The 26,918-nt window shown below is 42.6% G+C and overlaps 1 pseudogene; it reads right to left on the reverse strand.

The window, feature by feature from the left end:
• Positions 1-8,778: 8,778 nt before the first annotated feature.
• LOC126991860 (hexosaminidase D-like) lies at positions 8,779-25,589 on the reverse strand (annotated as a pseudogene).
• Positions 25,590-26,918: the final 1,329 nt, after the last annotated feature.

The raw sequence follows: 26,918 nt of genomic DNA on the forward strand, positions 1-26,918 counted from the left end.
GAAGAGCGGCTGCCAGTGTACGCCGCCGACCTGGATGAAGAGGGCTTGCTCGGTTTTGACTACCTGGTGCAGACTGGCGCATGTATCGACTTTGGACGGAAGCGGATGAGGTGCACGGACAAGAGGTGCCCTGGCTTCCGGAAGTCGGTTGTGCCGAGGTAGTGACGGCCGAGCGACTGCACCTTGCCCCAGGACGGAGCGACGAGTCCAGTGTCGACTGTCGAGGGTGATGCACGACGCGGAAGGCATAGTAGAACCATCAGAAAACCTTCACCTGACTGACGGTGTGGAAGTCGGGAGGAGCCTCGTGGGAGCGGGGGAGGAGTTAGTGACAGTACTCGTTGCTAACTTCTCTGACGAGGCTCGGCGACTACCCGCTGGTGCCAGACTAGGCACATGTGAAGAGGTGGAGCGAGCTGAACAGCCGTCGAAGAGTGCGTCTACGCCTGCGGAGGAGTGCTGCCTGACTTCCTTGAAGACCTGGCGCTCAGGGGCTCCGCTAACCTGACGGAGTCGCAGGCGGAGAGGGTGCGCCACACCTTGACGCAGTACTCAGACGTGTTCAGCCGGGCGACTTGGACTTGGGCCGCACGTCGCTGGTGAAACACAGCATCAACACTGGAACCAGCGCGCCCATCAAGTGTCCCCATCGACGTATCGCACCTGCCCGACGAGAGGAGATGCAGCGCACCGTCAACGACCTGGCAAATCAGGGGTGATCGAGAAGTCCGACAGTCCGTGGTCTTCAGCGGTAGTCCTGGTTAAAGAAGGACGGCACACAACGCTTCTGTGTGGACTACCGGGCACTGAATGACGTGACTGTGAAGGATTCCTACCCCCTGCCGAGGATCGACGACACCTTGGACGCGCTGGTAGGGGCGAGGTGGTTCTCCACGCTCGACCTGAAGTCGGGCTACCACCAGGTGGAGATGGCCGAAGAGGACAAGCCGAAGACAGCCTTTTCCTTCGGGCAGGGCTTGTGGCAGTTTAATGTCATGCCCTTCGGCCTCTGCAACGCCCTGGCTGTTTTGAACGTCTGATGGAGCGGGTGCTGGACGGCCTGCAGTGGAGGACGGCCCTCATCTACCTCGACGACGTCATCGTCTACGGAGGCACCTTCGAGGAGGAGCTGGGGAGGCTGGAGGAGGTCCTGCAACGCCTGAGGAAGGCTAACCTCAAGCTCAGCCCCAAGAAGTGCTCCCTCTTCCAGTACGAGGTGCCGTTCCTGGGGCATGTCGTCAGCAAGGACGGCGTGCGCACAGACCCGCAGAAAGTGGCAGCAGTAGCAGACTGGCCTCGGCCCACTAACGTAGCTGAGGTCAGGAGCTACTTGGGTCTGTGCACCTACTACCGTCGCTTCGTGCAGGACTTCGCCACCATCGCGGCGCCCTACACCGCCTCACTCGTAAAGGAGTGCCTTTCGAGTGGGACGAGGCGTGCCAGGCTGCGTTCGACGGCCTGAAGAGGGCCCTAGTGGAGGCGCCGGTCCTGCCGTACCCCAACCCAGCTCCCTTACCTGCTTGACACCGACGCCAGTGCGGAGGGCATCAGGCTGTCTTGTCGCAGGTGAAGGATGGAAGGGAGCACGTGGTGGCCTACTACAGCGCCAAGTTCAGTAGGCCTGAACGCAACTACTGCGTGACCAGGAAGGAGCTGCTGGCAGTAAAAAGTCTCGAGCACTTCCAGCCGTACCTCTACGGCGCTGAGTTCACTGTCCGGACCGACCACGCTGCCCTGCAGTGGTTGAAAACACTGAAGGCGCCGGAGGGTCAGCTGGCGAGGTGGTTGGGAAGGCTCGAGCAGTTCAACTACCGGATTGTTCACCGCCCGGGTCGTGTGCACAGCAACGCCGATAGTTTGAGCCGGCGCCCGTGTGAGGCAGGTTGCTCTCACTGTGCTAGCAAGGACCCCGACCCTGTGACTCGACGCCCGTGTGAGGCAGGTAGCTCCCATTCCGTCCCTGAAGGACCTGACGCCGTGAGTCAGAGCCCGTGTGAACAAGCTACTCACACCAGGCGCGTCAGGACCCTGACCCTGTTTGCCGACGCTTAACGGTGCCTGCCAACGCCACTGAAGGCAACGACCGGTGGCGTGAGGCACAGAGAGCAGACCCGCTCTTGCTCCTGTAGTGCGTTGGCTCAGGGCCAGCGGGGAGCGACCCGGTGGGAGGAAGTGTCGGCAGAGAGTCCTGCCACTAAGTGCCTCGTCGACCAGTGGGAGACGCTGCGGTTGGACCGGTGGGGAGTGCTAGTAAAGCGCTGGGAGGTGTTAGGCGGAGTGGGCAGAGACGCCTGGGTAGTGGTTGTACCCGTGCAAAGCGTGCTGAGGTGTTACAGGAGTTGCACGCCGGTGTTAGTGGCCACTTGGGCGAAAAAGACCTTAAACGTCTCCGCCAGCGCTTCTACTGGGTCGGTATGCGGAACGACGTTTCCGAGTGGTGTCGGGCCTGTGACGTTTGTAGTGCGAAAAAGGGCCCACACGCCGGAATCGGGCTCCGCTTCAGTTGTACAGCGTGGGGGCGCCAATGGAGCGGGTTGCTGTAGATATTGCTGGCCCGCTGCCCATGACGCCCAGGGCAATCGTTTCGTATGCGTCGTGATGGACTACTTCACGAAGTGGCCTGAGGCGTATGCGCTCCCGAACCACGAGGCTGAAACAGTGGCGAGTGTCCTAGTAAACGAGTGCTTCACCCGGTTCGGTGTGCCGTCAGAACTGCACTCAGACCAGGGCCGTGAGTTCGAGTCCCGTGTGTTCCGTGAGTGCTGCGACTTGCTGGGAGTGCGGAAGACCCGAACGACGCCACTCCACCCGCAGTCGGACGGGATGGTGGAGCGGTTCAACCGGACACTCGCACAGCAGTTGGCCAAGTATTGCGGGGCAAACCAGGAGGACTGGGACGTCAAGTTGCCCGCAATGCTGATGGCGTACCGGTCCGCTGTGCACGAGGCCACTGACTATACACCCGCACGTCTTATGTTTGGCCGCGAGCTCAGACTCCCCGTGGATCTGGCGACGGGGCGGCCGCCGGACGTGGGCCTGCCGACTGTCACCTCTGGCTTCGCTGCCGCGCTGCAGGAGAACCTGGTCGAGGTCCATCACCAGGTGCGCGGCAAGCTCAGAGTGGCAGGCCAGGCGATGAAGGACTACTACGATCGCCGCATGCGGGACGTGAGGTATGCGGTGGGTGACAGAGTGTGGCTGCATAACCCTCGCCGGAAGAAAGGGTTATCACCGAAGCTGCAGAGTCCCTGGAGGGGCCCTACACGGTGATTGCAGTCCTGTCCGCTGTCACCTACCGCATCAGGAGGGGCCGCAAACGCTCCTCTGTCGTCCACGTTGACCGGCTCTGGCGCTACCATGGGCCGGGCCGTTACTCCTGGGGTACTGGCGCTGAGGAGGACCCTGACTACCCCAGTAGTGACGAGGAGGACCGGGCAGAACTTGACCCGGTGGACGTCGAGGTCGCGGATGATGTGGAGGAGGAGGCAGGTGGAGACGCCGACCTGGAGGCCGGCTCTGCTGGTGACCTGGACCAGCCTGCCTCTCCTCGCCCTCACCTCCACCGCGACGACCAAGACGTGAGAGGAGGAGGCCAGGATGGCTTACAGATTTTGATACAGAATGATTTGTTTAGTTCCCCAGTTATGTTTTATTTGTTTTGTTAAGTTGGCGAGGCGGGTCGCCTGCGCTTAAGGGGGGGGTAGTGTTACGCCAAGGCTTAGCTTAGTTTAAATTGTAATTGGCGCCACGTGACGTAATGAGGGTTCCCTGCGGCCCCGTTGAGGGGGCGGGCTGGAGAGGGACGCCATGCGGCGAGGAAGAGTGGAGACGGAGAGAAGACAAAGGACGCGCTCGCCTGTGCTCTGTGCCTTAGGACTTAATCGCCTGTGTCCGCCGGAGTGTCTTTGTGTCTGCTGTCCGCCTCGTGGGAGCACTGTGTTTTCCATAGCGAGCCCAGTTTAAGTAATTGGGAGAGCACCTGTCTGCCTGTGTGAGGGGTAGACAAGTGGAGTATAACAGTATCTATGGTCCACGACAGTGCTACTCCACACTTACGCGCAGTCATTGTGAGATGTGAAAGTATAATAGTAGTAGTGGTAGTAGTAGCTAGTAGGCCTAAGCCACAGAGCATGTTTTTAACATTACGAAAAGCGGTATACTGCCATATTATGACAATATAATTATACTCAATCATCGTGTGTGTGTGTGTGTGTGTGTGTGTGTGTGTGTGTGACAGTGACATAAACGGAGATGAATTGAGGAAAACCAATCATAAGTCACTGAAGACCAAATAAAGGAATATAGGACATGTATTTTTATTATTATTATTATTATTATTATTATTATTATTATTATTATTATTATTATTATTATTATTATAAGCAAACAATATTGATCTTGGCTACATTTGAGAGAGAGAGAGAATAGGGAAGGGTCGTGGCTTCAAGGCAGTCGTAATAAGGAGTCGCTTTTATTGCTCCTCGTGGATAAGGTCGTAGTTCCTCAGATTCTCGTGGGATTATCGACATAAAGATCAAAGGGAGCGGGGGAGGAGAGGGAAGGGAAAGGGGAGGAATGACCGAGGAAGCAGCGAGGGGAGATCTTGAATGGGGCTAGGGGATGCAAATGTTGCGCACAGTAATGCAAAGTCACGGTGATTATATAGTGTGAAATATAAAGGCGTCATCATTACTTCCAAATCATCGTGTACAAGAAACTCAGCATGATGCTCAAGAATCAAGGTTCAGGGCGAAGCTACACTACTAACGAGACAGGAAATCACCTATTATGTATTAAATAATTTTCTAATAGGATTAAAGTCTCTCTCTCTCTCTCTCTCTCTCTCTCTCTCTCTCTCTCTCTCTCTCTCTCTCTCTCTCTCTCTCTCAGTGTCGGGCAACGAAAATGATCCCTTCCTTGCGCAACAAATCCTACGAAGAAAGGCTTTCTACCCTTAACATGTTCTCTCTTGAGAAACGTCGCCTCCGAGGAAAACTGATCGAATGTTTTAAAATACTTAATGGTTTCACGAATGTAGACAGATCAACATTGTTTATGATCAATGACAGTCTGCGCACGAGGAACAATGGCGTAAAACTCAGATGTAGACAAGTAAATTCAGACTGCACAAAATTTTTCTTCACCAACGTTGTAGTGCGAGAATGGAATAAGCTTCCACCATCAGTGGTCCAGTGTAACACGATTGACTCCTTCAAAAATAAGCTCGACCGTCACTTCCTTCAACTTAATATCAACTAGAGTAGAAGTGCAACGTTTTGGAGTCTTCTGATTAATGTAAAATCACTTAGGTTTAAGGACAGACCACCAAGTCTGGACCATGGGGTCTGTGTGGTCTGATTTTCTATGTAAATCTATGTAAATCTCTCTCTCTCTCTCTCTCTCTCTCTCTCTCTCTCTCTCTCTCTCTCTCTCTCTCTCTCTCTGAGTAATAAAGTACGTTAAAGCACGTTTTTTACCAACCCATTTGCGAATAAATAGAGTATAATATTATGTTCTTTAAATGGAATTTTTTCATGCACATTTTAGCATAAAAAGCAAGTAAAAAGTACTTAGGCTACCTTTTTTTACACCCACGCCAGATATAGGCAGACGGGGAGTGTAGGGTCCGTGTGAGTGAGGAGCTGGGCGTTATCGCGATAAGTTATCGCGATACTTTAATCATCGCTGATAACAAAATCGGGTTATCGGGCATCCGCTACTTATTTATTTATATATTTATTTATTTATTTATTTATTATTATTTTTTTTTTTTTGTATTTCGTTGGGGATATACCCCAAGGGAGGAAGGCGGTGCATGCCGCACAACCACCCAGACGGCTGGTAGAGAGATACCCATTTCTTTTAAGGAGGAGACCCAACAACGGGTGAGGTGTCGGAAAGACCCCACCTTTCCACTCCCATGGCACCGGACAGGTCTCGAACCCATACCTACGTTTCAGCACCCTGCCGGAACGCAAGGCGGAGACTCTACCACGGGACCACGGGAGTTAAAAGGGTCTACGTGAAAGTGTTAATTGATGGTCGGGTAGACCGCACGCTAAAGCGGCACCTAAGAAAGTATGCAGTTATGTGCATTTTTTATGAAAATTTTACACACCTCGAGAAAATGATAGTGTCGAGGTAACTTTATTTTTATGGTTGCACACCCCTTCCAACTTGCCATCCTAAATTAAGTTTTCAATCTTTTTTTTTTCATTAGGCAATGAAAACAGAAGATCTAATTATAATTTATTGATTAATATTCACTTTTTCTGGCAGAGAAGTGTTGGTGTTAAGTGAGTGTTCTAAGCGCTAATTGGTTCACGGATAGAGAAAGTCAATATCCGTCAGGGTTGCTCTATTATAAAAAAAATCACACAGGTCATTAAGACAAACACAACACATAAAAGAGATGGTTGAGTGTATATGCGTTTGTATGAATGTTGTGTAGTGTAAGTGACAATGAAGTGTTGGTGTACGTGTGGAACAATATGGATGTGTAATGTGTAGCAAGACGTGGACAAACAGTCGAAGGTAAACAAGTAACGAGAAAGACAAACAATGAAGATGCGATACGGACAACAGGGAGCGCGACGGGAGACAAGAGCATCAAAACATTAAGTGTGTGCTGCAACACCCATTTTCTTTGGTCACCGGGAAGGAGAGCACACGGCCGTTTGTAGGGGGCACTGCTACAGAAATACAATGCAGTTAACTGCTTCTTTTAGCATCTGAGATAGGTCATGGAACCACAGCCTCCAGTGTTCCTATAGATACAGCGGGTAATATGCTTTTGGAGAAAGGACTGTTTCATGCATAGTGTCCTGTTCATGTACTGGGTAGCACACCTAGCTAGCAAAGAATCTGCAGGCCTGGGTTTGAACCCCATCCTGGGCAGTTGGCATGCAGCCCACCAAGTTGTTCATCCTCCCTTTTAGACTGGTCAACCTGGGGAGACCTGGAGAAGGTAAACTGTAGAAACATGGATGTTGCAATTGCCCTGTGTCCTGAAGTTATTACTATACCCACTACAGGCTCAAGGGCCAATGGAAGGAGATGAGCAGCAAGGCCTCTCACAATTATAGCGTGCTCCCAACTTTACCTTACATATTCTGCTGAGCTGGCCTGACTTCTGCAAGAAGGCTGTATGCTTGAGGATATTAGAAGGCAATGACAAGACTGAGGAAGCACTAATGGTGGGCACGATTCCGCTGATCTACTAACCGCTAATTAGCAAAGCTTACTTTTTTCGTTAGCTGTTTAGCGTTTTCGCTAACTTTGGAAACAGCTAGTGGACCAATTAGCTTTCGCTAAATGAAGTTCCTCATCCGCTAACTTAAGTCCGCCAAAAATTCATACAGGTTTGTTCTTGTCCGTTGTGGGCAGACACAGTACCAGTTGTGCCACATGGCACAATAATTCCAGGGCTTCCACTTTTGGGTAAATTATGCCTTAAAGTAGGGAAATTGGACAATTATTAGGGAAACTTTTGGGTATTTAGGGTAATGCATCTTCCATTTCCAACTCTTTGAACTCGGGATTTAATAACAAGAATTCAATATTTTCCACCTGACAAGAAGTAAACTTAAAATAATAAAAATAAAAGTGTCAGTTGAGGAAAAAAGTAAAAAATGCATAAATTTGTGGGAAATCTAGGATAAAATATACGGATTTAGGATAAACTGGAGGCTTCTTTCTTTTTCTTATAGTTGCTTGTTGGGCTCTTTGTTCAGTTCAGCTGCGACGTTGTCATCGTGTAGTCGTCATGTTCATTATTGTTACTTTGTTTATTGTTATCGACGTCATGGAAGGTGACCCAAATGAGGACATTTTTGTTTCGCTTTAGGATGTCGACCCTGTTAAGGAGCCGGCAGCAGATGTGGGTGAGGCGGAGGACACTCAAGCTGACGGCCAGAAGTCCCAGAACCCGTGGCCCCACCAGGAGAAGTACTTTGTCTTTAAATCAAGAGGTATGACGAACGTCAATGTCTTGCACTACCGGTGCGTCATGTGCCATCCCAAGAGGACCATCATTAACGGACAGACGGCGAGCCTTTACAACTTGAAGTCACATGTCAAGAGGACACACCCAGCTCATGCAACCCAGTTTAATCATCTGATTTGACATCCTATACAGTTCTGGAAAGCTCTATATCTAAGCTACAACATATTGAAATTTCAGGTCACTAGGTCTGTTTTTAAGGGTTTTAGAGCCAAAATACTAAACCGAAGCTAAATCCATACACCAAAAAAAGTGGTTAGTGTTTAGCTTTCACTAATTTCTTTATCAGTTTAGCTGTTTAGCATAAGCCAAGCTAACTTTTTACTTAGTGGATTACCAGTTAGCGAAGCTAACTTTTGGGTTAGCAGTGCCCACCACTGGGAAGCACCTGTCCCAGTAAATCTTGTACTGGTAGTGTTAGTCCTTTGTGGGACCATGATGTTGCAGGCAGGTGTTATGTCTTCTTCCTCTATTTATGAGGGGCTGGGTAGTCCACACAAGTTGCTAGAGACTGATTATGAGACTACAGAAGCCATGTTAGGTGCAAAGTCAGTGGCAGATGTCAATATTTATTGCTTTTAAACTGAACCAGAAAGGGGTGCGTGATGGTCAAAGTTCCGAACTCAGAAATTCATTTCCCATTTGTACAAAAAAATGCTAAACTTACTAAAACTTACTTACAGCTAGGTGAGCTGGGTGCCAACTGCCCTGGCCAGGCTCAAACCTCAGTGGATTTATAGCTAGGCATGATAACTACTATGCCAAATAAGTATATATTATCACATTATGGATTTTATTTCTGATTATACATATTACAAAGCACAGTAAATAATAATGTAAGATTAGGTAACCAAAGATTATGCTGATGTTGAACAAGTAAGTAAAAGCTTTGGACTTTTTTCTTGAAGATATCATTTATTAAAAACAGAAGTGCATCTTATATGCCAAAAAAATATAGCATTCATCTGAATGCTTTCTTTTCCTGAATATCCTATATATTTGATGCATTAACTCGTGAGTGAAGTATGTAAATATCATAACACTGGAATATAATTCAAATAATTGAATTTAAAACAATACTCACACAATAGTGTGAATAATAATAATGGACACAAATCTTGTGTCTTTCAGACAGAACCTCCTTGTTCTGGACTGTTGACTGTTGACTGTTTTCCATCTCAGCTAATCTGAGCTTTCTTGTAGTCCCTCACTCGTCCACCAATGAGAATTTGTTTCTTGCATTCCTTGATCACATCATTCAGTTTATCCACAAGTGGGTCAATATAGCAGCCAACCCACTCCTCTACTGTGTCCTCAAAGAAAACATCCTGTAGCCATGGCACAAAGTGAGTCTTCAGCTCCAAAATGTTGTCCAAGACCCTAAAAATGGTCAAAGTCAGTTACTGTCATGCCCAAGTTTTATCCCAGTAATAAAGCTACTACCAAAATTTCATAACTGAGTCATAAGCAAGAAATATTTTAATGACTATTAATTGAAATTTTAATTTGGTTCTCAAATCACTGAAACATCATATGAATTCATAACACACAATAATCACAAACATTAATAATTTCATTATCCTTTTGGTAGTTTATGGCAAGTTTTTGATCCAAAGGAGAGAAATAAATGGAGATGCTTGGGAGAAACCTTAATACTTTAGTGGTATGATACAGTGTCATGGTGATGATGTAGATAATGAATCTCTCTCTCTCTCTCTCTCTCTCTCTGTACACACACACACACACACACACACCAACGAACAAACAACAAGAATAACATGACAGCAAATACACACACACACACACACACACACACACACACACACACACACACACACACACACACACACACACACACACACACACAGTTTGGATTCAGGAGAGGGAGATCTTATGTCACCAACTTATGTTATTACTCAAGGGTGACAGATTTAATACAAAAGAGAGAAGGCTGGGGGGAATGAGTGTACCTGGATTTGAAAAAGGCATTCGACAAAGTACTGCACAGAAGACTAATTTGGAAAATTAAAAATAGGGGTGGAGTGGGTGATGGACTTATTAAGTGGCTGGAGGACTTCCTAACTAACAGGGAAATTAGGACAATAATCAAAGACAAAGTTTCCAACTGGTGCCCAGTGAGGAGTGGGGTCCCACAAGGTTCAGTGCTGGCACCAATAATGTTTGCTGTTTTTATAAATGATAGGTGGATGGAGTAACCAGCTATGTGAGTTTGTTTGCAGATGATGCAAAGCTATTGAGACGAGTCAATGATGTGAAAGACTGTGAGGCATTGCAGAGGGACCTGGACAAAATATGGGAGTGGAGTGGTACATGGCAGATGGAATCCAACCTTGGGAAATGTAAAAAAATAGAGTTTGGTAGGAGTGGTAGAAGATGTGAATATGATTATAAGATGGGAAGTGACATATTATGCAGCGGAGTAGAAGAAAAAGATTTGGGAGTGACTATCTCAGAGAACATGTCACCGGACAAACACATCAACAGGATAACGGGACAAACTATGAATTTGCTGAGGAACATAAGGACGGCATTTGTGTATTTGGATGAAGAGATGATGAAGAAAATAATAGTTACAATGATAAGGCCAAGGTTGGAGTATGCAGCAGTGGTCTGGTCTCCTCATGAAAAGAAGAACATAAGAAAGCTGGAAAGAGTACAGAGAGCAGCAACTAAGATGGTACCGGAACTTAGGGATCGGACTTACGAGGGGAGACTCAATAGCATGGGGCTCACAACCCTCGAGAGAAGAAGAGAAAGAGGAGACCTGATAGTGGTGTACAGGGTGGCGAGTTGGGTGGAGAATCTGGACAGAGAGGACCTGTGTGCGAGAGAGAAACGAGAGGACATGGAAAGAAGTTGAGGGCGACCATGTGTAGGCGAGATGTGAAAAAGTTTAGCTTCCCAAACAGAAGCATTGAGCTATGGAATGGACTGGAGGAGGAGGTGGTTTGTGCAAGAAACATTCATGATTTTAAGGAAAAGTTGGATAAGAGAGGATATGGAGACGGGACAGCGCGAACGTAGCTCTTTTCCCGTATGTCACAACTAGGTAAATACACACACACACACACACACACACACACACACACACACACACACACACATGGCCATACCATAAATCAACCCCTTCTTCTTCTCTTCAAGTACTCACAGTTAGAGCAGAGGTCTTGCCAACTTATTGTGGTGACCTCTCTCCCACTCGATAATAAGAAATATTTAATAAAGGCATCAATAAAAATTAAAAAATAAAAGCACTTACCATGTTTGCATGCAGGAATAAGGTACAATCCATGCATGGGGAGGCCTTTTGTTAAGATACAGAGGTGACAAAAAACAAAACCACTGGTCTTGGAACATTTTCTGCTTCATTAAAAATTCTTAATTTTCCTTGACATATTAATAATTAGTACAAATACAACAAATGAGCATGAGTACCATGATGACTAAAACCCCTGTCACACCATCATGACCAAGGATGGTGATTGTACCAAGGCCTGAGTCGTAACGGTTTTGTCGCTGACTGCCCCCTATTCTTGGCCAGTCACGAGCACGCCAAGACTGTCGGCAAGCACACTCCAACCGCCCACCGGCTGTGAGCTTGCCCATCGCCTTCTGTGAGCCGGCCCATCGCCTTCTGTGAGCCAGCCCATTGCCAAACAATCAGTGTATGGTCACCGGCTACAGCCGACAGGGCCACAAAATTAATCCCTTTGTCCATCCACCTTGACGTGGGGGAGGGGAGTGGACCTGAATCTCCTACTTGTGACCTGACGGATGAAATTTTTCTGCCTCTCCTTATCCCACCCTGCCCTCTCATGTTTATCTGTTTTCCCAGCATAAAATGATTTCTGTACAAATGTTCCTCACTGAAGATGGTGGCAGTGTCCACTGAAACTTTTTGGTAAATGTGGCGCTCCCTGCTGAAGTGAGGCAAACAACACACACAAGAAAATGAGAAAACTGCGATTGAAGTTGGGTGAGCATTGCTGATCTTTGCCGCAAATCGAAATCCAACCAGAAGTGTGGCAAGCAACACACAGGAGAAAACGAGCATATGGGGACTGTATTAATTTGGGTGATTATTGTTGTTTCATGCATTCTTTTGCCATGGTCTTCCCTATGTATGCAGACACATATTCTTCCCACAGATTATGCTTCTCTTTTGCCAAGTTTTCTTACACTTCATCTCCCTCCTAGCCCTCTTGTGAACACCATGAATGCAGAGGGTGAGGCAATGCCTTTATCATCGCTTAGAAGTCTCTGCCATGGAACCAAATAAATTTTAAAAATAAGAGCAAAAAGGAAGACAAGAGCACGATCTGGTGTAGAGAGATAATATTGGAGGAAGAGTAACCCTTGCCTTGCAGATGCGTGAAGGGAGAGTGAATGAAACCGGCCGTGCCAACAATACAATACATTACATGCATAGCAACGTACAATGTAGTTACAACCTATCTAACAAAGTAGTAGTTTGTTATTGACGCTAACTACAGTGGTTTCCTTCACTCACAAACTTCTTTCAACTTTAATCCCATTCCTTCTTGAGAGTGCATCCCTTGTTGACATATAATGCAAGTCTTCAAATAACTTGTTTTATTAATCTCTAAGATGTGCTGCTTAAATGTGCTGGACAAAGTATAGTAAAAGTCCGGCACAGGTACTGGATACTGGCAACTGCCAGACTGAGTATTGTAAATATCTGTGAATGGGCTGCTTACCCAGACTGTAGCAATTTTTTTTAAAATCCTTGTCCAAAAAATGCTGCTTTTGACATAAAATGCACTGAACAAACATATGTTGGATGCGAGGCAGCAAACACGTTGGACGTGAGGCAACTGTACAAGGGGCTTATTCATTCCTGTACGAATCTATCCACAAAGATCTTTTGGACAGGGTAGTACAATCAAAGGCATTTTGTCACACAAGCTCCCCATCTTTTTATAACAATCTATCACTCCACTGCTGCTTCCTTTGCTATCTTTTATTCTTTTCTTCACACTAACTGTTCTTCTGAGCTTGCTAACTGCATGCCTCCAACCTTACCACAGCCTTGTTGCACAAGACTTTCTATGTAACTTATTTCTGTGCTGCCCAACTCTTGTAATGAAAGAGTTAAACAATATATCAATTCTTTCATTCCCTTCAATATTAAACTTTAGAACAGCTTCCTCCATCTTCATTTTCTCCTTTCTACTCTTTCTACTCATACTCTTTCTTACCATTTTTTGGCCTTTTTATATTTTTATACTTGGTCTGCCTCTTCTGCTGAAATAAATGGATAAAAAAAGAAAAAATATTAGAAATATTTCTACTTACTCAACTATCTGTGTCAAAATAGTTTCCACTTGGAGGGTTAGTGAAGTTTCTGGATCTTAAATAATCACTGAACCATCCCAGCATTCTGAAAATGGAGACAACACATACCTTCATTTATTGGATAAATTTGTTATCACATTTTGCATCAACTGTACATAAAACTGGTAACTCAGACAGAAGAAATGCATGCATAATGGACATGTTATGAGAACAACTGTATTTCACTAGACCTTACCCTTCTGAGTTACTTATTGCTTGGTATCTGCATACAAAATTTGACCACATCTGCACTCCAACATAAATCTTGTGGCCAGGGAAGGACATTTGCTGCTCTATCACTTGTGGTCTGAAGGAAAGGCAACAAAATCTCAATCATTCATACTGAAGTAAAAAAACTAATACATGGGTGAATCTATGATAAATGAGGTGGTGCAAGTGATGACAGTTGCAAAATTAGTGAACTTTCAACTCATATAACGTACAAAGTAAAGTTCAGATCCCTCAGATGTAACAGGTTTTCGAATATAACGTCGCCCCTTTCCCTCCAATTGGTTCATTAAGGTGAGGGTTTACTGTCAGGAGGATGTGTATGAGAGTTTTGGTATGGGTGTAACAGTAACAGGAGTGGATTGTGGAGTGATTGTATGAGTAAAGCATGGTAACTCTGAGATGGAATGGACATGATTTATGAATGAGGATAACACTAAAGAGTTTATGAGAGTATGATTGGGAGGAATGGTATCAAGAGGAAACCACTTGTAAAATAGATCAAGAGAGTGGAGAGCAAGAGCTGGCAGGTAAAGGATTGAAATGTGAGAAAGGAGTGCCAGAACAGGGAAAACTGGAGACTGCTGCCATGACCACCAAAATATCTGAGGTATAAATAGAGAGATAGACCCCTTTCAAACTGACTGACTCTTTCTACCCTGTTATCTGATGAGTGTAATAGTACTGCATTTCTTAACATGCTCTTATAAGGACATTTTCTTGACAGTTATTAGCGCGTAACTGAGGAGAGTCACCTGGGGAAAGGTAGGACACTGATACGTTGGTGGAAGCCCATCTTCTGGGAGACATAATCATGGTCAGCCTCTGTGAAAGCTGCTTGGGACACCACACGCAGACACAGACACAGGCTGGGTAGGGCCACTGGTAATAACTCACACAGTACAGCATAGTGGTCATACCTAATGGAGGAAAGTACTAGTATAACTGAGCTACATTTATTTTTGACACATCATATCATAGGGTGATAATGAGTAATGCCACAACTAGTGAAGAATTTATCCTGTTTTAAATCCCAGGTAAGGACACCACACACACTGCCATGGGTTGAGGAAAATTACAAAGCACTCCCTAGTCTTTATGTGAATGTGGAGTCAGTCTCTAGGTCTAGGACATCCATTGCCTCATACACACTACTGATCATCACAATAGACAGTCATTCAACATAAATAGTAATAAAACAGAGGTAAATACATATATGATTAACTAATATAGTTTATATAAACAGTACTACCTTCATGGTTAACCAACAGATGACATAATTACAAATATCCCAATTTTGAAGAGAATAAAAACTATGTGTGGGAAAGTGTTATCAATCTTGAGTGAAAATGAAAATACTGTCACCAAAGGCTTGAAAGTCATGGCAAGAAGAATCAAACAAAAACTTTAAATACCCTGGGTTCTTGTTGTATGTGCATCTGGCATTTGCAAATTTGAATGTGTTTTATACAATAAGCATTGCAGATGTACTTTGTCATACATTTTATGAGATACTGTTTGTGCTTACCTTTGCCAACCAGTGAGAGCAATACCTTTGAATTTATTGATATGTTTCTTTTCTGATAATATACTCATCCACATCAGGTTGTTGTTGATGTGATGCTGAATGGGAGGCAGAAACTGTGTGCTTCCTGTTGCACCCTTAAAGGCACTTGCAACCCATATGTTTTGAAATACTGCAGCGTATCTTTCAAATAAATCTGAAAGCATTTATAAACATGTAACTATATTTACAGGAACATGACCCACAATGAGTATCTGCTTAACAGGAAATTCTATCCAAAATATTTGACAAACAATATTTTAAAGTTCTGTCCTACTTAAAGTGTTCAACTGAAAAAATGTAAAAGTGTTATTTGATATGCTATGATGCAAATTTGGCCATTAGCATATCATCAACAAACAAACTTATTTATGAGATTCAAATTAGTTATCACAGAGTATTAATTCAATCTGTAGGATTGCTCTTGTGACAATGAAGGAGATAATATACTTAGTATTATTACATAACTATGGAAAAGGCATATGATAGAGGTAACAACAATTAAGTAAGTGTTAAAGTTATCATGTATGATGTAAGTTGAGGTAAGGAGATGTATCAATTTTAGTTATCATATCTGCCTGGTTATGAAATAATTAAAAAAAGATTCATTCAAAATGCAGGCTTAAGGTATAGCCTTTGCATAAGATGATCCTCAAATCTGGAGTCACTGGGAGCTAGCTGTCCCAGTAACCCTAGTTCTTTATCACTCATCCCATGACCAGTGAATTAATAGTATTGACATTTAGCTAAACATCATTGCCTTTAGTTATGTTTTGCCTTCAAGCAGCTTCTTCTGTGGGTTTCACAGACAGTAATTGTAGTCGTAGCATTCGAGTCTGAGCTTTGAATTATCATGTTCTGACGACCTGCTGTCTCACATCAGGTTAAATTTTGAAAGTTGGAAAGTTTGGTTAAGTCGGCGCAACATCTGTGGTCATATGCCGGAGAGAGACATAAGGGTAAGGAATTATAGGAGAAGGGAACAGATCCCAGGAAACAGGACACAACCCCCGATTAACACCTGGTACCCATTCACTGCTGGGTGGACAGGGGCGTGGTAATGGAAAAGCCCAAATTTTTCCACTCCGCCCAGGAATCGAACCTGGGCTCTCCCAGTTAAATTTCGAGGATAATATGATGGCCTACACATAGGAAATAGTCATCAGTATCAACAGGCAGGCAACAACAACAAATATAGTGAATCATAGTTGATTTTGTGTTGAAAATTATTAATATTGTTGCAGACAGTAGTTTTGTTAATCTATAAGATCACTGATTATGATTATTAAACAGCCCTGGCTGCTCTCTGCCCAGAAAAGTAGAAGGTTATAAATTAACAAAACAACTATCTGTGAGTTTTAATAATATTTAACTCAAAATCTACTATAATTGACAGTATTTGTAACTGCTGCCTGCATATTATTGATACTGATGACTGTCTCCTATGTATAGGCTATCATGTTACCACGAAATCAGACACGCTGTGGGACATCAGGTTGCCAGAGCATGATATTGCACACCTCAGACTCAAGCGCCACAACTGTCACACAAAATTCCTCAGTGATAAATATGATGAGGATAATGATTATGATGCTGGTGATGATGGTAATGACAACAAAAAAATCATGAAAGCAATATTCCACTTACCTGAAGGCAAGTCAAATGCTTTAGCCTGATACTGCCACACCATAGGTTCAACCAGATCACCGATGCCACTGCCTGAAACAAAGATAATTCATAGTATATACAATGGTGGGCACGGTTACGCTAATCCACTAACCAGTAATCAGCAGAACTGACTTTTCATTAGCAGATTAACATTATTGGTAACTTTTGAAACTGTTAGCGGACCGCTAAATTTATTTCCACTAACTTTAAGTCAGCTAACAGAATGTGGTGTGTGGGGTTTGGGATAAGGGGGAGAGGCTGGGTAGAATTTCAAATTACATTCATCAAAGAGCAATGAATTCCACTATGTTAAAAGCAATAGCTTAAAAGTAAAAATAGACATGTAAGAAATCATGTAATTTATATTTGGTAATGTATACTGACGAACAAGATAAAATACTTTAGCTAAGAAGTTACTATAAATGTCATACGAGTAGCGGGCTTTTTTTTATCATTTGTTTTCTTTTTTTGTGCCCTTGAGCTGTCTCCTTTGTTGTAAAAAAAAAAAAAATCAAAATCAAAATTTTCAAATTATTTAAATTTCAAAGTTTATTGCATGAAGATAATTAAACAATCAAGTAATTTTTGCCCAGGCAATAGTATGAAGCATCAATTTCTTTAGAGAATTTCAAAATACAGTATCATTCAGGGCTCTGTGTGATAACACTTACTACATAATACATGGAATATAAGGTATTTCATTTATGCACTCATTGTTTCAGAACAAAGAAAAGAAAAATAACTCAGAACATGGATGGAATAAATGCAAATGGATACGACATTAGACATGTAGGTAACATTATAAAGACAATTCTAATCAAGAAATAACAATGGTCAGGACATATTTTGGAGAGGGAACACCATATGGACAAAAAGAGTGACAGACTGGTAAATAACTGATGTAAAAAAGATCCAAGGTGAGGCCATCAATCAGACGGTGTGATTACAACAAAATTGGATACAATAGGCACAGAACATAGATACAGGGGAACCTCAGTTCATGAACTTAATTCATTCCAAAAGGCTTTTCAGAAAATTAATTTTCAAAAAACTTACACCAGATTTCCGTAAAATTAAAGTGATATGGATTAATCTGTTCCTGAACTCCTGGTGATTGCTTATTTAAACCTTTATAACAATACTTCATGCATAAATTTGTATTCGTATGCTTGTATAGCAGACTGTAGGTCCATAAACTGGCAAAGCAGCAACTGTAATGTGAGTAGTGCTTACATCACAAGCTCCACAGGCAACCGAGATGGAAGTGTGGGCAGGCTGGGGTCAACATTACCAGATTTTTGCACTTAGCACATTGTATTTTCTAGTTTCTGACTCATAATTTTGCAAAAAACCTCAGCAATTAATGGTTTCAATAACATTAATTGAATATTATTTGTGTATGCATTGTAGTTTTGGGACTGAAACTGATAAATGCAATGCTCTGAGTAAGGCAGTCTGGTGATGCTGCCTGGCTGGCTGGCAAAGTGATGTGTAAACAAACACACTCCTGTGACATGAATGCCATTTTCATGTTTGGCTATGATTTCTTTTTTCTGCCTTGTGTTAGTATAAATTTGTAACTGTAATGTAAGCTAAAATATACGAAAATGAGGGTCAATCCGTGCTCGGCTATCATCTGCAGAACCTCCATCCTTCCGTCAGCATTGCTGGGCAGTTTCTGGTGAATAAGTAATGAGTTGCATTTGGTGCACACAAATTATAACTACTGTTGAATTTGAAAATTAATTATTTCCTGTGTGTCTCTACGATTGAGAAATAAAATCAAGCAGTGAGCAGCTGCACTGCTCTTGCCCTATGCCAATGTGGGCTCAGGAAGGATGTGAGACAGGCAGCCTTTGTTTTGAAATGATGCAGTCCCTACACACACCAAATTCCTAGCTATAAACCAGATCTTCATCCGATTTACAACATCCATTCCGATTCCCAGTTGTGTCTGGATATGCGTCATGTATCCCACATTGTGATCCAATTTATGAATATGTGTACGGAGCACTAACATGTACAATTTATCTGATACCCAAATTATAGAGGCCCAATTAGAGATGGTTTGCTGTATTTGAATGCTTTCTATAGAATGCAATCCTGTCAAGTAGAGGCTGTGTGTGTGTGTGTGTGTTTGGGTATATATAAATATAACCTATGAAACAACATACAAGCTGGATATATACAAACTTTTAATTCTTTCTGTAGATATATTTCTCATCATGTCATCCCACATGATAATTACAAGGTGAGGGTATTCCTTCTTGATCCATCCCACCACTTTGATTATCCATGCTTGGAAAATGTCATCTGTTGTCATAGCTTTTGAAGCCATTTCAACTTGACATCTTGGACATTTCCCAATGTGCCAAACCTGTAAATCACAGAAAATGTGAAAAGCCACATGTATCTTTAATATGAAATCTATCCCTTGATAAGCATGGAATTAAGTCCAGACTCAAGGTAAGGAAGCAGGGACTACACATGGTGATGAGTATCCAAATGAATATTGCATTGATGTAATCTTGATTTATTATCTTTCAGGACATGAGCTTCCAAAGACACAATTAAGCTGTGAGGCAAATTTTCAGTTCAAAAACTCAACTTCTTTAACTCCATGCAAATCTTGAAGCCTGCAGCCGCTATATTTAAATTCCCACGGGCCGAGGTATTTATATAAAAATTCTGGCATCAACGCTCGCTGAGTGGCAGTAGGACGTGATAAAGCACTTCCTATAAAATTATTGAATTTTTTAATGCCCTAACTACTAGCTTTTCAAAACACTCATTACCTGTCTACATATGTTGCACAAAACAACACTTTTTCGCATTATTTGACCGTTTCATCATGGTAAAGCAAGGTTGTGACACTTTCTATTCATGAAAGAATTATTGACGAATCTAAGAATAGGTCTGGCACTTTAGTGAAAAATCTTCTTTGCATAAGATGACCTTTCCTGCACATGCTGGATGGCATCAAAGAATATTAAAAGTAATGTATATATGGTAATGTACAACATTTCCATACCTCATCAGCACCAATGTGAATGTACTTGTCATTGAGGTGCTGGCTCACCACTTGAGTGAGGAGCTCTGTCACAAGCGGGAAGGTGTCGGGGTGAGTGGGGCAGAGGCTGTTCGGGTAGCCCTCAATCTCCCTGAGTGCTCTGTTTTCATCATGTTTAAGCACAAACTGTAAAGTCCCTCAAATTAGATGGGTTAACTACTTTTTATTAATTTCAAGTTCATTTTTGTTTAATCAGTCTAGCAGAAAAAGTCCACATTTGTTTTCCTATATCTATAATTTGTAAAATTTAAGACCAAATTTTTACCTGGCAATGTTTTGTTATGCATAAGTAATCAGTGAATCATGGATACCAAAAAGCAGCTCCCTTCATGACTGGGAGTGAGTATTAGTAACCAATAATACACACAAAAACATTTCCCACTGATTCCCTATTTATTATGTTTACATAGGTATTTGAAGTCAAGTGACTACCATTTCTGTACTGAATTTGAATCAAACAATAAATACATCCTGCAATCACTTACCTCAAAGTGACCAAATGTCTGAATCAAGGGGATGACAGTAAGGTTGCTTTTTGCTGCAAGTTCATGTATTTTTGAGATATCCTCTTGTGTGTAGGCATGAGGCGCCTTCAAGTGTGCCAGCTTCCCATGGTATGGAAACATGTCCTCGTACTCCACCAAAAGCCCCGTGGCACCAAAAGACGATACGATAGGAAAGATCTGAATGAAAAGGTGAAATGCTGCATGATAATTTACAACAGTGAAGAACACAACAGTTTATTAGATACTGTACAATGCAGTCTCACTCAAACCATTAAAATGAAATATATTCTGTTTCAAATTGCTAAATAATGCTATTCAAAGAACACCAAAGTGGCCTTTTTCTCTTACTTGTTCATAGTAGCTTATTTTTGGAGGTGCTCCCTTCAAGTCGAGGTGGACCAACCTACAAGATTTCAGTATGACAAAATATTAATTGCATGCAGAATATGATGAAACAAGTATTATATCTATCTATCTCTATCTATCTATCTATATATATATACATATATATATATATATATATACATATATATATATATATAAATATATATATATATATATATATATATATATATCTATATATATATATATATATATATCTATATATATATCTATATATATATATATATATATATATATATATATATATATATATATATATATATATATATATATATATATATATATATATATATATATATATATATATATATACAAATAACGAGGGCCTGCTCAGAATCAACTACCACTTCCGTCCGACTCCAATCTCTGCAACAGACAGCACGGCCGCCGTTGCGACCCGAGCCGCAAACGCCTGAGTCCAGACCCTCTAGGAAGAGACAAGGTTATTCCCTGTTTTTTCTCTCTCTCTCTCTCTCTCTCTCTCTCTCTCTCTCTCTCGTTGCTCAGCACAGGCTTGTACTTGCCAGCCGGCTTATGAGCGGGGCGAGAACCCTCGCTCGTCTCTTATGATACTTGAAGGAGTCTATTAATGCCGCTCCAACCCTACACCACGTATTAACTTGCTTATCATTTTGTATTTATTATTAATAATTAAATTGACAAGTTAGAACTTTAGCTTAAGAAATATCAATTAGCTGGTCTTGATATCATGCAGACCGATCAATGTTTGCTGTGAATATATTACATGATAATGAATCAATGGTCTTACCTGTGAAAATCTCTGGGTTGTTCCATTCTCAGTGGAGAACCTGAAACCCAATGAAAGTAGATTAAGAATAAGAGTAAGGCAATTCAAATAAGGCATTCCAATATTTGAAAAGAAAAACATCAGACTCGTAGTTGTGAGAGCGTTTAAGCATTCTTTAAACCAGTGTTTCTTAAACTTTTTTGTGCAGCGGACCCCTTTTATTAAAATTACTCATGTAGCGGACCCTTTATTATTATAATTTTCCTCTTGAGTTTGAAAGTGTTTGCAGGTCATAATATACTGAAATTACAACTGAATTATTTATTACTGGCTTATCTTCAAAATAAATGTTTATATTTTGCTTAACATAATTTCCACAACATCAGGATTTGGTGCTACAAAAATAGGAATTTATGACGGTTTTTGGCGAAATTTGACTGAAATCGATATTAAAAATTATCCTGCGGACCCCTTGGAACATTCCACGGACCCCTGGGGGTCCGCGGACCACACTTTAAGAAACACTGCTTTAAACTAATTAACAGCATTGAGAACATTTTTCTTCAAATCAGGCTCAGCCTTTGAATGAACAGTGGAGGGCTTAAATTTGCCTTTGATCATAAACAACTCAAGAATAAATCTCCTCCTTCTTATTCTTATACATTACTGATCATGAATGAGCCTTATAGAAAAGCTTAAAAGCCATAATACCCAGAGGGGGGATGAACAGCATGGAAAAGATAAAAGGAAAGGAGAAAATGGAGCCAAGGAGTCACCTTAACTAACTAACTAATGGGGAGCATACACCATGGGGCATGATGAATCATGCACCCCTGACAGTCCCTCTAAGCAAGCCCCCACACAGTGACACTTCCCATTCAAAGCCACTTTTGGCAGGATTGATCAACTTGCCCCAACCATGAGTTATGTGGGCACCCCCTTGGTCTCTTCCACTCAATGTTGTCACAATCATAAACAACCCTATAAGCAGGATCAACGTCTGCAAAGTGTGTCAAGTGCTCATCTAGCCACAATTGCGGTTCATGGACTGAGCTAGTAACAGGCCTTGATTCAATTTCATCGAGTAATCACTGGTTCGGAACAAAGTTATTTCAGCAATACCCTATGATTCTGCGGAGGACGAAGGTACTTAGTACCAAAGGCATTGACACCTCTCGAAGTCACTATTTAGTGTCCATGTCTGACAGCAATATAGTAAGACAGGGAGCATAAATATTAACAATGCCTGTCAGTTAGCCTCTTTCACTAGGGCAACATATTTATAAAAAAAAGTAAATTTCTAGATTGACACCCATGGGACACTGTTGGATGAAACTATTTTTTTTTTTTTAGTAGTTTTCGGTGTGCTATGAAATAATCTGTTAACTGTTTCTCTTGCAAATCATTAAATCACTAATAAAATGAGACTTTTCAAAGCTTGTTGAACACCGCCACAGCCGCAAAATATCGCAGAGAGGTTCAACTTGCTTACTGTTTTTATATTTCACTCACTGCACCACTCACAAAGATCATAAGTGAACAAACTAGAACAAAACCATGCAAATTAATGTTTGCCTGCTGTGCATTCCCCCAGTGCGCATTCGTGGTGGACAGCAGAGCGACTTATTTCAGCAAGAAGGTATTTCTCGCAGCATCCGCCACCGCCGCCACCATATCCCGTCCTGGCGCTGTATTTCCATCGCACCCACACCGTGCCGAATAAATTTAAGTAATTGTGGAGATTGACTCCGCGCCTCCAAAATACGATATTACGCCTCCAAACTATACTTAAGGGACAAAATACATGTTCCTCAACCATAATATGAAAGAGCAAGTACTTAAAAGTAAAGAAAAAAGCCTAATCCTCTTCCCCTAATGATCTTGGGGGACAAGGGGGAAATCGGGTTTTTTGGGTGACAGCTCATTTGGCTCTCCAAATGTGTGAACAGACTGAACCGTGTCACCCAGCAAGCCTTCAAACAACTGGACCTTGCTTTGGTTTTAAATAATTGACCATTAACTCCAGTGACTGTCGTTAGAAAGCTTGGTAGAAGTTTCGGTATATGTTCAGAGAGTTGCCCATCTCACTGCAGTACTTCTCACCCTAACCATGGGTTAGATCTCATTATTCCATGCATTTTGAACCCCTTATATATGCATCACAAATTGAGAGAAACGCTGCTACCGATTTTTAAAAAGTTTGTGTTGTTTTGAGGGCCGCTGGGTTTAGGGCCCAGGGCGTTGGAGGGTTAGCATACTACTCTCAATAATTTGGCCCATACTAGCCTGGTACGGTTAGATTAATTATACGGTGTTCTACCTATTACAGTTGTTTCTCTAGTTTTACGAAATATTTACGGCTACCACTGTTTACGCCACCATATTTGACTACTCTGGCGACAAGTGGCGGTGCAGCCGGTGTTGCAGAAATACCTCCTCAGAAATAAGTCGCATATACATGTGGAGGGGTCCAGGGCACAGCTGTTAGGTCGAAAGTTCGGTTGGGATAGTTTAAATATGTTTCCCACCCTAAACCCTCTATGAGCTATTTTTGCGGCTGTGGCGGCAGATGGTGAAATTGCAATAAGTCACTTTTAGTAGTTTCGAAGAAAAACTATCTCCAAATGTAAAGCAAAATATTTAGGCCGAAATAAATAGCCAGTGTATCAAATTTTGAGATGGGCAACTCTCTGAACATTTACCGAAGTTTCTTGAGTATTGCAGTATTAGAACGTATATTATCAAATACTAACAAGTTTATTGATGTTGAAGAGCTGTGACGGTCTAGGAGACACTACGTCCTGCAGGGTTGTGACAGGCGTTGTGGCTGGCCTGGCGCCCCTCTTCTTCTGACCTGTAATGCTTTGTATCGCTTCTTAGATCCTCCTTCTCAATACTTCTGCTGATACTTCAAACCATGCACTTCTCCTTTCTTCCCCTGGCTTTGCTTTTCTATGTCGTTTTGTTAGGTTTTCAATATTACACTTTTCTTTTCACTCCACTTTCACTGCTCGGTTCTTTTCGGTAAATTTGTAGCACTTCACCAGTCTGATTTCGACGAAACTAGTTTTTTCGATTTAAGCCTGTTTTGAATGAATATGCGTGTCATTTCTATCGCAAATCACATGTTTTTTTTTACCCCCCCCCCCTTCCAACCAAGAGACTAATGATTTGCGATAAAAAATTTAGAGCACATTCATTCAAAACAGACCGAAATCTACCAGAAAAAACTAGTTTCGTCCACACAGGTGCATTTAAACTAAACATAACCCTAACATAACCTAACCTAACCTAACCTAAAACTAACCTAACCTAACACTAACCTAACCTAACACTAACCTAACCTAACCTAACCTAACCTAAAACTAACCTAACCTAACCTAACCTAACCTAAAACTAACCTAACCTAACACTAACCTAACCTAAAACTAACCTAACCTAACACTAACCTAACCTAAAACTAACCTAACCTAACGGCCTCCCTCCCTCCGTTATAAATGATTTCCGAGGGGTGTTTATGGGGATGAATTTACTCAGAATGCGGAGCTCTTTCTAATGGTCAGGGTAAGAAAAGCCATCTCTAGACTGGTGTACTCCTACAATAATACCTTCTTTTCTTCCCAACAGCATTCCAAGAAAACTTGTGTAAGGTATTAATTTCACTGCTTCCTCCTTACCAGTCCACTCCGTAGGCGTGGAATTGCCTTTGTAACGGCTCCCACTTATGTCTTATTCTTGATTCTTGATTGTTGATTTGGCGTTGTTGATGTACAGCTATATAGTCCTAACACGGTGCTTATTCCTCCGTCTTCTTCCTCCACTCTGCTATGCCACTCCTCTTTCCCAATGATCTCCACTACAGATGCTAATAGCCTATCCAGTCCAGTAGTAGGCGTGGGATTGCCTTTGTAACGGCTCCCACTTATGTTCTATTCTTGATTCTTGGGGCTAGTTAGGCTGTGTCCTCCCTCTCCTCGCTCAGCTGTGTGTGTTGTGGGGCGCCAGCTGGTCGGCCCTTACACGCGTTAACAGATTGTCGTACTTGGCACATTTAAATGGCGGTTTCTGACCCAAAACTGTCACAACCACACAAACAGCAGATATCTAGTCATACTCATTATTAAATTCGTTAATAATTGATGTTTTTTGCGAGTTTATAGCATAACCCTACGTTCCTAGAGCTGACCTGATTATCGAATTTTGGAATGGTTTGTCGCACATCGGAGGACGCTGCCCTGACGCGCTGCCCTCTCCCCGTCACGCCGCAGGGACTCCACACGCGTGCCAGCCAGCAACATGGTTTGATATTTTAACGTGTATTGGAAAATATAGGATATGTTCATACAATAGTCCGGGCACTTTCTATCTGCTGGAGTCACCATTGTAAAAACCTGAGAGTAGAATTATATAGTGTAGCCATGAGCCTGTGGTGGGTAAAACCCCAGTCACACATTCACGACAATGACTCCCGACATCAGACCACGCGCTGCCAGTTTTGGAATTTCGCGCTGCCAGACGTACGTAACGACCATCGTAAGTCCATCTCCTTGAGTGCCGACCATAGCCGATGTCGAAACGACGTTAATTGTTACGACGTCGTTGAGATGACATCCGACGGCCGTAGCTTATTCGCGACGGGTGACAGATATCGGGGAGGGCCCCGATTGTTTTGAAAATGTCCAAAACTGTCGGCGTGCGGCCCGACGGTGGGAGGCGTGGTCTGAGTCGGGAGAGCGCCGGGAGATGGTCGTGAATGTGTGACTCGGGCTTAAGAACCACTGATCCAGCGACAGGAGCACACACACGCTGAACAATCATGGTTGGATGCCAAAACAGAGATTTTTAAAGACAATGAAAAATACTCAGAAAAGATGCTGCTGATATGTCTGTGAAATTCATAAAATTAATGAGGATCTCAATATGATTCTTTTTTTATTTTGACGTATTGTTTAGCATATATTGTCCTATGATAATGTATTTTTAACTTTGATATATGCTTAGGATATTTTATAGTTATGTTTTGATGGTTTTCATTGCTGCCTTATAATAATAAAACCTTTAATCAGCACCTTTCAGCTTGTTTTTCATTATCCTGCAGTATAAGCTAGGTTCCTGTAATGAGGTAGACCGCAAGCTATAAAGCAGAAATTAACGGCCGCGTAGATCGACCGCATACTAATTTTAAAGTACTGTACGTAGCACCGATCTTATGATGGTAAGCTTCATATCTCAGAAGGCTTATGCCACCTTAAAATTAATTTGGAAAGCGGTTAACAAAAGAAAAAAAACGTTTAATACATCTCATAAAGCCTCCCTTCGGCTAAACAAATAAGGCACGTACGCTAACCACTACA

Source organism: Eriocheir sinensis, unplaced genomic scaffold, assembly GCF_024679095.1.
Source record: "Eriocheir sinensis breed Jianghai 21 unplaced genomic scaffold, ASM2467909v1 Scaffold351, whole genome shotgun sequence".
Lineage (NCBI taxonomy): Eukaryota > Metazoa > Arthropoda > Malacostraca > Decapoda > Varunidae > Eriocheir > Eriocheir sinensis.